The sequence below is a fragment of the Grammomys surdaster genome, unplaced genomic scaffold, assembly GCF_004785775.1.
Source record: "Grammomys surdaster isolate TR1022 unplaced genomic scaffold, NIH_TR_1.0 141, whole genome shotgun sequence".
Taxonomy (NCBI): domain Eukaryota; kingdom Metazoa; phylum Chordata; class Mammalia; order Rodentia; family Muridae; genus Grammomys; species Grammomys surdaster.
In genome coordinates this window covers 608,416-618,927 of record NW_021604599.1, presented here as the reverse complement: position 1 = coordinate 618,927, position 10,512 = coordinate 608,416, and the positions used below count along the sequence as shown (strand labels likewise).

General features: G+C 41.0%; 1 protein-coding gene across 2 annotated transcripts in view; it reads right to left on the bottom strand.

The window, feature by feature from the left end:
* The window catches only part of Asah2 (N-acylsphingosine amidohydrolase 2), a 118,043-nt gene extending 117,162 nt beyond the window's left edge, over positions 1–881 (bottom strand). For both annotated transcript variants that reach the window (XM_028764081.1, XM_028764080.1), the window contains exon 1: positions 829–881. The gene's annotated coding sequence lies outside the window, so the exon portion shown is untranslated. The remainder of the gene's footprint in view (positions 1–828) is intronic.
* Positions 882–10,512: the final 9,631 nt, after the last annotated feature.

Sequence of the window (10,512 nt, the reverse complement as noted above, 5' to 3'; positions counted from 1 at the left end):
AGAGAGAGAGAGAGAGAGAGAGAGAGAGAGAGAGAGAGATTGCCTGCCAGGTAGTGTCAAGTCAAGGGAGATCAGGGCCTGTTGTAGGCCTGCTGAGGCATCAATGATTACAAGGAGGTGCACTTAGACTCAAAGAGAGGGAGGGACTGAAGATTCTATTGACCTTGGTGGAAGGAACGGAGAGGTTTGGGGGATGGGAACAAATGTCTTGTGTACAGTTTAGCAAAACTGCTTCTGTTAGCTTGTGGCTTTGCTTCCCATGGTCCTGTAGTATAAGAAGGCGTCGAGAAATACATTTGCTACTGACTAGTATTTACCAGTGGCCCTCCCATACCTGCCTCTTGCTTCTTCCTATCTCCCCCCCCCCCGCCGCCCCCAAACCCGGTCAGAGGACTTTGCACTGGCAGGACCAGGGCTGTGTGGTATCTCGAACAGAGAGAGCAGCTCTGAGAGTGGAGGGGATCAAGTGGGAAAAAGTGAGCACTCGGAAGAAGGTAAAAGTGCGGTGAGAATTTCCTCGGAGTAATAATAGACTTAGGAAAATACAGATAACCAGAAAAAATAAGGGAGATCTTAAAAAGTAAAAGTCAAGAAAACAAATGGGGAACGGACATGGACATATGCTTTTTGTAGAAACGCTTTCTATATAATATGCTTGGTTAAAGTAGAGCAACGGCAATTACATAATTTTTTTTTTAGATCTTGTAGAGAAGGTTTGTCCTTGGTTTCCCGAGGAAGGTACAATAAAGTTAGCAGCCTGGAAGAAGGGTGAGGAAAGATTTCAAATTATTATCATGTGCATGGACCAGGTAAAGTGCCTGTAGGTACCTTCAGTCTCTGAACCTTGATTAGAGCTAGAAGTGGATTGTGGAGAGGCAGACCCGGTCTGAAAGAGTTGGAAACAGAAAGTAAGCTTGTTCCGGAGCTGCTCTGGAGGCTCGCAGCGGGCGGGCAGGCGGCTGGTCTCCGGTCTCCCGCAGGCCCCACTCCCGGCTCGCCCTCCGCCCGGGTGTCCACAGACCCCTGGGGCAGGGGTGGAGATGGCGCCAGCGGCAGGACGAGGGGAGAGAAAAGGCTCGGGCGACTGAACCAGCGGAGAGAAGTGGCACAGGAGAGGGTGCCGGACCCCGCGGTCCTAGCGGCCTGCTGGAGAGCTCTCGCCCCTCCCTTCTCCCGCAGCTCCCTCCCTCCTCCTGAGGCAGCAGGCCCCCTCCAGGCTGACTGCTCTGGCCCAGACAGGCAGTTAGGATTCCTGATTTTCACACATCCGGCCTCAAATTTACATTATCTAAACTAACATATAACATACAAGTCACGGATTATGCACATTGAAACATGTCTATAAAAATGTGTGTTTTATTCAAGTGTCTTCGGAAGATAACCCGTCCTTAATAGCTACGTACATATTCATACATGCATGTGTATATATAAATTATCCACATTAAAAATAAATGATACGTTAAATATAAATTATACAGGATAAAAACAGATTATATACGGTAAATATAAATTACATACACTGGATATGATTTATGTACGTTAGTGTATACATTATATACAATGAATAAATATTAATACATTAAATATTAATGATATACTTTAAATGAATATTATGTATTTTAAATGAAAATTAGATATGTTAAAATATGATTATATGCCGGGCAGTGGTGGTGCATGCCTTTAATCCCAGCACTTGGGAGGCAGAGGCAGGCGGATTTCTGAGTTCGAGGCCAGCCTGGTCTACAGAGTGAGTTCCAGGACAACACAGAGAAACTCTGTCTCAAAACAAACAAACAAACAAAAAAGATTATATCTATAAAATATGAGTTATAATCTATATAAAATACATAATTTCATATGTCCTCAAGGACAGAGAATTATGAAACAAGCCCATGGAGCTCTAAAAAAATCAGCCGTATAAAGTAAAAAGGAGGGAATTGTATACTTCTTCAATTTTATTTTGAATTTTTAATCTTAGATGCCAAGGAGTTACCTGCTGCTGAGTGTCTATGGCATCCTACAACTAGATATACTTATACCCAAATGAAATGGAAGGACTCGCTTACTGGCATATGGCATGGTACTGATCTGGTATTGATATGGGAAAGATTGCATGCTTGTGTTTTTCCACAGGATACCGAAAGAGCCCAGCCAGCTCAGTCAATAGGCCAGGAGATTCTTAATCCCAGAGTGCTGGGTTCAAGCCCCATGTTGAGTATAGCAGAACTTGGTTTTATGATCCTTTTTTAAAAGCATGTCTATTACCTGCTCTTTTGAGAGGAATCATCAGAGCTTTTTATAGATGTCAGATCAGAGTTACATAAATTCAAGCACCAATGTCTTCCCTAGAGAAGTTTGAAAATACACATTATAAATGTTTGAGGGTCTAGGAAGATGTTTGAAGGTATATAAATGCTAGTTATAGAATGTAAGGAATTAAAGAAAAGGGGAGAGAAATGGGCAGTGTTTTTATGTTCTCCCCACATGCTATTGCTATTTCAAAGTTCAGAATTTTAACGTTGATCAATGGAGTTCTGCTAAGTTAATAAAACATTGGCAGTTTACAATTCAGTCACAAGCTGATTTTACACAGTCACAATTTTAATTTCTCTTTGGTTGTTTTCTGAATATAAATTTAAAGATGCTTCTCATCATGCTAAAAAGATCTATGTTCAATCTGCATATCTATAGCTATAAACTTATAGCTTTTATAACAGGCACCTGTTAACTAAATTTCTAAAACATGGATTCAAGGCAATGGTAAATACTAATGTATATTCTTTTGTAAATTAAAGTTCACATAAACTTTATGGAATCAAGAGTCCTAAGACTTGGACTCACTTGTCACTGATTAAATGGAGTACATACAGATAAGTACATATACCTGTTCTTGAAAATGGGAGTTTCCCGTGGTCTTGGGATTTCTTATCTTTCACAATTGCTAGGAAATTTTAATTCCTGTTCCTAGACTATATTTGTCTCAGCAGATTTTCACCTGGCTGACAGAATCCATCCAGGGATCAACTGTGGAGCTGTTCAGCTCTGGACTTACTGAAAGCTGGTGTTGACCAGTTCAGCCAATGTGCTTGTTCCCTGTCTTCATCTGGATCAGCTAATCAGCTAATTGGTCCTGACCAATGCCTCACTGCCCAGCCTTTGACTAGCATTTCAGCCTTCCTGAGACATTTTGTAGCATCCTAATGTCAGCAGGAAGCAGATATCGAAGAGAGATACAGCATCCATTGTCCCATTCTACAGGCTGAAATGCTAGGTCAAAAAGGAATTCTCCCTGGGCATACTCTGAAAACAACCCAATGTCTCTTGTCAGGCTTTGTCACAGCATGTGTATCCTTGCCTCGTGTGTTGATGATTTTGGCAAATGAATATTTCTATGTCTAGAGCTTTGTTTAATGTAACCTGTGTTGATTGTACTGTTAGAAATCGTGTGGGTTCAGATTCAATGTAACTTGCAGTGACTATAATATGACTAATTGTGTATCTGAGATTGTACAAGGAATTTCTGTTGCTGTATTTCATCAACCTTCATTTGTTATGCCTCCAGTTAATGCTTCAGAGCCTTGGTATATAGATAGAGGCTTACAAGTGTTGGATGAAATTCAGAAAACTTTAAGTAGACCTAATGATTTGTATAAAAGATGCTAAACCCCTGCAATTTGATTCTATAAACACTGCCTCTGCATAGTTAGAGCAATTAAGAAAGAGCATACCTTCCTGGTCTCCATTTACTCATTTGGCCTTTTCAATACTTGCCTTGGGTACTCTAATGTTTATAGGATTATGCCTGTTGCTACTGTGATTAAGTGTACCCTCCATTCCTTTTTGAAAATCTGTGCAGATCTCCATCATATACACCTCAAAACAGTAACCTAATAGGTTAATCTCTCATTGCAGAGGCTGGTAGTCAAAAACCAGTAACATTCTCTCAGAAGTGGATCAACCTAAGACAGGGCATGAATGCTAGGATTCATTGTTCTGATGATGGGTAAGATCCATCCTTCCTGGGGGGATACTTAAGACAGGTACAATCTTTCTGGACTAACAATTGAGACAGCTTTGGCTTGTATAAAATAAAAAAAATAAAGAGATTTTAGAATCATTTGCCACTTCTCAGAGGAGAGAGAGAGAAAGAGAGAGAGAGGGAGGGAGAGAGAGAGAGAGAGAGAGAGAGAGAGAGAGAGAGAGAGACTGACTGCTTGTCAGGTAGCATCAAGGCAGGTTAGGGTCTGTTGACAGATTTCCTGGTCTACTGAGGCATGGAATGATAAGAGGAGGTGCATCTGAGGCTCAAGGCTAGGGACTGACCTTGGTGGAAGGAACAGAGAGGTCTGAGGGATGGAAACAAATGTCTTATGCACATTTTAACAAAATTGTTTCTGTTAGCTTGTGGCTTTGCTTTCCATGGTCCTGTAGTATAAGAAGGCTATGAGAAATAAACTTATTACTGGCTGGTATTTATTGGTAGCCCTCCCATACCTGTCTCTTGCATCTTCTATCTTTCCTATAATCATCCTCACTCCCCGCTCAAAGGACTGTTTGACTTCACACTGGCTGGACCATTACACAGCTATCAACAATCTCCTAAGTCAGTGGTTCTCAACTTGTGGGTTGAAATCCCTTTGGGGTATCGATGGACTTTTTCACAGGAATCACCTAGGGTAGTCGGAAAACACAGATACTTACATTACTGCTCACAACAGTAGCAAAATTACAGTTATGACGTAAAATAATTTTATAAAATAATTTTATGGGTGGAAGTCACCACAACACAAGGAACTGTATTAAAAGGTCACAGCATTAGGAAGACTGAAAACCACTGTCCTAGGTGATTCTAGATTTGGTCAAGTTGACAATGAAGACACTTACTAGAAATGAACATAAAAATATAAAGCAGAATAAAATAAACCAGACATAGAGAATACTTATTGACTACATGGTATTGTGGGAAAATAGTGGAGGGTTGGATATGTATTTCAGTGGTAGAACATTTGCCTAACCCTACCACAGTTAAAAAAAAAAAAAGAAAGAAAGAGAGAGAGAGAGAAAGAAAGAAAGAAAGAAAGAAAGAAAGAAAGAAAGAAAATAAATATAAATATGTGGTTATCATTTCTGTACTAAAGCATCATGACCAGAAACAACTTGAGGAGTAAAGGGTTTAAAGGACACACCCATTGATGATGTATACAGTGAGGACATGATCCCTCAAGGTATGGTTGAGGGAAAGGTTTTCATTGTAGATAGGAGGTGGAGTAAAGTCGTTTTCATATCTTCAATAAAACATAAAGAATCCCTCATATCTACAATAAAATATGAGCCAAAGGAAGAGTCCAGAGCAGGGAGAGAAAGGAGTAGACTAAACATGGTCAGAAGACTGAACCAGACCAAGAGAATGCATGGGGAGAGCAAGAGAGGGGAGCCAAGAGAGGAAAACAAAAAGAGAGAGAGCCAAGAGAACCTATGGCCAAAATGGCAGAGTTTATATAGGAAGGAGAATCTGGGGAAAGGGAAACCTGTGAGGTGAGAACCCCAGGATGCCAGAATAGATTCTGTAACTGGGCATTCATGCTGCTAAGAGAGTCCAGGAGGCCAGCATGGACTTTGATATGCTAACAGGCACCAGATTAAGCCATTCATCCCAGTTCTTTGGATCTGAGCAGAAACTCATTCTGGGTGAAAACCTGGAGGCAGGAACTGGTGAAGAGTCCTAGGTGCTGCTTACTGGCTTGCACCTTCTGGCTTGCTTTCTTACGGAACCCTGGCCAGCCTGCCTGCAATGGCTGGGCCTTCCCTCATCAGCCACTGATTAAGAAAATATCCTTCAGAATTACATACAGCATGATTTTGTGGAAATAATTTCTCAACTAAGGTTCCCTCTTCTCAGATGAGTCTCCTTGCATGAAGGTGACATAAAAACTAGCAAGCATGGTAGTAGAATCAAAGAGTGGGAATTTACCTCAGCAATTCAGGGCTAGTCAAGGTTGACTGGAAAAGCTATAGGAAACTTTCTCTTGAGATAGCATTATTTGATATCTTGATAGATGTTTGGGTTATATAAATGCACATGTTTGTCAAATAGCTTATTTGTATATTTTATCATTAAATTGTGGATATACATTTTTTTTTCCTGAAAACACTGGGTCTTATTGACTAATGTTGGCCATAGGTGCCACAGTAGAGAACGAAGCTCACTGAGATGTTAAGCCTTCCTTTCTCTAAAGAGCAGAGGGGTTCAGCCTTCTTGGAAAAGACTGACTCCGGTCAGCTCTCTCCAGTTACGTTTCTTCAATCATTTCATAAAATTAATTAGGGCTGGGAAAGGCTCCAACTACCAAAGTTATCTTGTTCTTGCTGCCCAGAGAGCAAGCAATCCATACAAATCTCAGTCCCTTCTGACCAGGCCTAGCCATAATCAAAAGTAAGAACTCCAGGTTTGCCAGGGGGACCAAGGTTGGTGGAGCTGCAAGCTCTCTCAAAGCACCAAGTGCAGACTTCCCAGGAAGACAACATTTCTTTAATATTCAAACAGTCTCAAAACAATTTCTCAGCCTCTACTGATTAACCCAACATAGCAAAAGCTTTGCTGAGACATTTCATTTAAAGCCAGACACAAAAGCTTGAAGCCAAGTTAATAATATGCCTCAAGATCATTTAAGACTATGTATGTACTTCGCCTGAGATTGTGCTGTATAGGTAACCCGTTTAAGTTTAACCTGCTTTTAAGAGAACAATGTTGCTACATTATTACTTACAGACTTACTATGTCTTAGATTTCTCAGGCAATCAGCCTTCACAATTTAATCCAAATGCACAGCTTTAATTTATCTATTCTTCCATGCCCCTAATATAGAGTAATATATGTGTGTGTTATAGGGTACGCTTTTGCTAAAAGAACCCAACAGTTTGGAAGCATCCATAAACAGGAAAAACATCCCACAAATGTTGGAAGCCACGTGTAGATGAACTTGATAACGTCTGTGTAGCTTTGAGTATTATTCCAGGTAAGTTACATCAGTGAAATAGCTTCTTCGCTTGTAAAACTCTGCTAAAGCTGTCTATAAGGAATCCCTTGTTCCTTTCTGTGTTATTCAAGAAATGGAGAGGAAAGCCCTTTGTAGAGATATAGGATGGAATGGAAAGGCAATAGGAACAGATCAGGCTCATCCAACTGACAACTGATAGGCCAGAAACAACAAACTACAGACAGACAGGAAGAATAATGGAGAATTCAGTTTTGAGCTGGCTCTTGGACAAAGTATCCCAAGAGGAAGTTTGTCTTCACTCCTTAATGCGGTATCGACACATTTTGGCACCCACTGAAAGGTTTCTTTAATACATTAACCAACACAACCAGTAAGTCTTAATTCAAAAGATAAAAGTATGAACAATTTTGAATTTTAGTTAAGGATTATGTGGAAGTGACCAAGCCTCTGCAGGGAAAGATGCATGAGTCTAATGCAGACTGCTGTCCTTATGACAAGCCCTGAGGGGTTGGGTCCCCACATGGCAAGGACCTGTGGGAATATTCGTACAGATTCCTCTGGCCTTCCCTGAAGGAATGCTTGGTTCACTTTTGCCTTGTGTTTGCATTGTTGGCTTTGCTATTAGAAGTCTTTACTTTCATTTTGACTTCTATAGATGTTTTCCCCAAAACAGAAAAAGAAAGCTTGGACTATGATTTTTTCTTTTTGTCTCTGAAGATTGTGGGAGTGGAATAGATCACTCCTCCTCTGTTTGTTAATGAAGGTGATGCGGTTGAGTCAACACAAGGTCCTGGGCTGGATACATCAGCTAACGTTCGGATGTTCGAATCAGAACTTAGTGCTGACAACAATTTTCTTACCAACTTATTCCAAACAACAGTTAGGAATCAAAAAATTTTACTTATCAAAAAGTTAGGGTGGTCTTGCTGGATCGCTGGTTCCAAAACTTAATAGGAACATTCAGTGGTGAGCCAAACAAGGGTAAGAAACTGATCTAAGTTACTAATTTGCTGAGAGCTCTGGGCATTAAAGGAATTAGATCTCTTGATTAGGATATGGGGGATGTTAGGGGCTGATAATTAGATCAGAATTTCCTGGCTGTGTAGTCTATCACCTCTCTATACTGTAACCACTATTACTACCAGCCATGGTCACTTGGTTATGTACCTATGTACTGGGTTAGATATTATTAACTCTTGCTGAAGCTATGCTTCCTCTTTCTTGATACAGTTCATGGTTAGCAGAAAACCACAGAGATTGAGGAGAAGGAAGGGGAAAGTACAGTGTGCACATTATTGTTAAACGTAGGGGGCTCTTAAAAGAGACTGTACGTAAGAAAATGAATGTAAAACATTTTCATCTGTGAAGAAACAGGTATATAAATGAAGGCGTCCTGAGCTATCTCAGTGCCAGAGTCTGTGAGCTGCACTTCTTGGTCCGAGTACTCTTTTGCCTATTCTACACATCCTCCTTCAAGTTTTGAACCCTGCCGGGACTGGACTTGGGCAGATATGCCTATTGACACTGAGGGAGAAGTGAACTGGCACCTTTATCTAGACTAATTGATGAAGAGAAACGTAAACGACTGATCTGTGGAAAGCAAGCAGAATAAAATCAGAGCAGAGACTCTCTATGGCTCTCTAGGCTTTCAGTATAACAGTTAGCTACCTCAGAATGAAATGGAAGGAGGTAAAGTTTGTACAGAAAAGTTCCTCATTTTTGACTAAGAGAAGTGACGGACGTTCTAAGAGCAGGGACAATCTACCATTTCTTCTGGTTTTCACTAGTGATTCAGCACTGAACAACTTACCTTTTGGGGATAGTTTTGCTGTCCCAGATGTATGGCAAGCTCAATTTTCTATTCTTGCCACATGTGAAAATGATATTTCAGAAACCTCCCTGTCTCCTTTTCACTTTTGTTTGGATGTGGGCTCGGGTGAGTGTTCACACCATGTGGGGGCTGTGGGGCTGTGTGTGCTGAACACACCAACATTTTCTCTTCAGGAGAAAGAAAGCTTTCTTCCTATCCACCATGTCCCAACCACCTCTGCTGTTGCTGGGTGCAATGTCTTGTAGGACAAGGCCTTCTGGCTGTATTCTTCCCTTCAGTTCTTTCTCCTCCTTCTCTTCCTCTTCATCCTCCTCTTCTCCCTCCTCTCACAGTTGCATCCCTCTGTGCTCAAGATCCCAGGAGCCTCAGAGGAAACTCTGACATCCACTTGCCCCGAGGATTAAGAGCTACTGTTTTTAAGTGGCACTAGGAAAGAGCTCAGTGCTTGAGGTTCCTACGTCAGTGCTACTTCCAAAGACGACCTGCAGCAGCAGCCCTAGTGGGACAGAGTCTCTTTTAAGCCATTTGTAGTACTTGTTCATCGTAAAACCTGTGGATCGAGAGGGTTAGCAAATGCCTATAAACCCAGCTGAGGTAGAATCCAGGAGGCTCGTGGAACTGGTTATAATGTTGTCTGTTATGAATAGAAAGTTTTCTCAACTCTGTCCCTTCTAAGTTCTCTCTCACAGCTGATCACAAGCCAGAAGTCAAAAGGCTTCCTTGTACTGATCAGTGAGCATACCTCCCACGGACCTGGCAATGATGTGGCTATTGGCCTCCTGAAACTTAAAGTCAATGGTAAAACTATTATTATTATTATTATTATTATTATTATTATTATTATTATTATATTCTGATGTAGTTTGTTTCTTGAATGTAATTAAGCCATGGACAATGTAACTGAGGTGTGTTTAGTTATTCTGGCTAAAGTGGGCGAAGAGTATCCATACATCTGGTAATTTACAGAACTCATAAATACGAGCTTCTCTGTATAGGAGGCTCCTTTAGGGGACCAATATGTGAATGCACTGCACCATATTCCCGCCTCTATCATTGTAAAAAAATATTGGGTAGGGGCCCCAACTTTCACTGTATCTTTTGAGAGATAGTTTCTTCCTCGACTATTTCAAGAATATATGTTGAGGTTTTTTTTTAGATTTTTATTTTAAAAAGTAAATTATTAAATCTACCCCACCTGACTTAGCTAGGATTACTATTGCTGTGATGAAATACCATGACCAAAGGCAACTTGGGAAGAGAAGGGTTTATTTGGCTTACACTGTTCATCATCAAAGGCAGTCAAAACAGGAACTCAAGCTGGGGTGGAATCCGCAGGCAGCAGCAGATATAGAGGCCTTAGAAGAACACCAATTACTTGCTCATTTGTCATGACTTCTTCAGCCTGCTTTCTTAAATAGCCCAAGACCACCAGCCCAGGGATGGTGTTACCCACAGTGGGCTGGTCCTTTCTACATTCAACATTAATTATGAAATTCTCTACAAGCTTGCCTACAGCCAGATCTTGTGTATTTTCTCAATTGGCATTCTCTCCTTTCAGATGACTTTAGCTCGTGTCAGGTTGACATATAAGTAGCCATCACATCCTCCCATCCCCCTTCTGATCCCTCCCCTGCCCCATTGCTTTTCCATCCCAGCTTCAGCAGCCATCAATCATCAATAGAT